Source organism: Pipistrellus kuhlii, unplaced genomic scaffold, assembly GCF_014108245.1.
Source record: "Pipistrellus kuhlii isolate mPipKuh1 unplaced genomic scaffold, mPipKuh1.p scaffold_m20_p_9, whole genome shotgun sequence".
NCBI classification, from domain to species: Eukaryota; Metazoa; Chordata; class Mammalia; order Chiroptera; family Vespertilionidae; genus Pipistrellus; species Pipistrellus kuhlii.
In genome coordinates, this window is record NW_023425595.1 from 64751011 (window position 1) to 64753168 (window position 2158).

The window sequence follows — 2158 nt, forward strand, 5'->3', positions numbered from 1 at the left end:
CAAGTCAAAATTATTTACTAAGCGAAATCCATTCTTCACAAAGAAACCTTTATTCATTTCTTTTTTTAAAGAAAAAGGCCAAAAATGGGGTGATCTCAGCAAAGCAAGGATACCGTAAACGTAAAGCAACAGTGGCATCAGTCATCAGTTATTACAGCTTTTACATTTTCAGCCCCAAGAGTTGGCAACACGTTTTATTTGGGGTCTTAAACGCACTGTAACAGCAGCAGTATTTTTGCTTGTCCCCATGCCTGGGTCTGAGATGTCAGCGTGCTTCACAGACAAATAACCAACCAATTTGGGACGGAGGCTCTTCATAGATGGAGAGCAGGGCCCTGGGAGGAAGCAATTTGCCCAAGGTCGTGGGACGGATCCAAGCCCAGCTGCCGGCTCCGGGAGTCAGAGCTCATGGCCACCCTCCCAGCATCACACACAAACCCGGAGCTGGCGGCTGTCCCCGGCTCCCTCCTGGGCCTGGTCTGTCTGCCCAGGGTTGGGGTGCAAAACCCAGAGAAGGAGAGATGAGAGGGTGAGAGGGTGAAAGAAGGAGCAAAAGAAAAGAGAGGGGTGGGGCTGTGTCAAAACCTCTGCTGGCTCTAGGACCTCTTTGGACAGAGGCTCTGCTCCGAATTAATATATAACATACGTTATAACCCGCATCGAACACAATCTACACGTCCTTACCGGTTTAGGTTGGTTGCAGTGTGCTGGTTGCAAACATGGGTTTGGAGGTTTTTAATTAAACGTTTAATCCTTTTGTTTGATAGTTTTCTTCTCTGCATTTTGGAGCCCTGACGTGTTTACAGGACATGGGAACCGTCCACATTGACCTTAAAACAACCCGAGAGAGAGAAGGAAGGAGAGACAGGGGCCATGGTGCTGGCGGGGACAGCAAGGAGCAGAATCAAAACCAACCAGATCTGTGTAACCCAGCAGACAGAGGGGTTCAGGAAGAAAGCAAGCGGCTTCCAGGGAAGGGACGGCCCGCTGAGAGGATGGCACAAACCCTCTCTGACCACTTCCTGGGCACAGACTCAGATCCCGCCATGGCTGGGGGACTCAGTGGGATCAGACACAATCTCTCCTGTCAAGGAACTTAGGGTTTTATTGAGGGAGACAGAGAGGCGAGCACACGGTTCAGGAATGTGATAAGGACTCACATTAAGGAAAGTGTGACTCTCAGGTTGGGAAAGCTCAGAAGCCTCGAGGGAGGGAGGACTCTTCTGGAATCCTCAAAGGCACAGAGGTGCGAATAGAAATGAGAAGGGCCTGGGCAGGGGTCACCTGGTGAGACTGAACTGATGGGAGATGGTGAGCATTTGGGTGCATGCAGCCATTAGAGGTCACCAGAAGCAGTTTCCGGTCAGCGGAGGGACCCTGTTTCACACAGTGTAAGCTACAGGTTGGGCTGTTGCATTCCTGTGGCTGGAGGCAGGGCCTGGGCAGGCCAGGGCCATGGGACTGGCGAGGCTGGGTGGAGTTGGGGTGAGTGTGAGGGAGGGGGGGGGGGGGGGGCTGTGGGCAGGAACTGGGAGCCAGGCAAAGGGGAGCTGGGAAGAGGGAGGGATCTACAACAACTCCCAGTTTTCTAGGTTGAGTGACTGAAGGTGCTATTAATGGAGAACGGGGTTGGAGCAGGCTCATTTCCTCAAAGCCTCTGATCTTAAGGCAGGCGCTGTGCTAGCGGGGATGCAATCCCTGAGACTCTTCAGAATCTCAGTGAGCAGAGTGGGGATGCGGAGGGTCCCTGGTAGATTACGATTTCCTTTGGGGCTCTCCTCTCCGAGGCAGGAGCAGGACCCAGAGAGCAAACACCAGTCATCTACTCAGTCAGCCTCTGAAGGCAGGGCCTGGAAGTCCACAGGGACCGTGAGGGAACTTCTCCGGCACCCGTAAGGCCGTGCTGAGCGCAGGGCAGGGCTCCTGTCTGATTCCGGTTGGCAGGAGTTTACTGGACGTTAGCTAATGAGCGGGCCAAGCTACCTCAGAAGCTGCTCTCCTTGGGCAGCGCTGCAATGGAACTACTAGTGCAGTGGAGGGGCTGGACGGAGACACACATCTACCCATCACACCGAGTTCGCTGGGTCACCCGTCACCCGGAGCTGAAGCCCTGTGGCCGGCCCGGCCTTGCTCAGCATTCACGGGAGTAAGCCGCCCA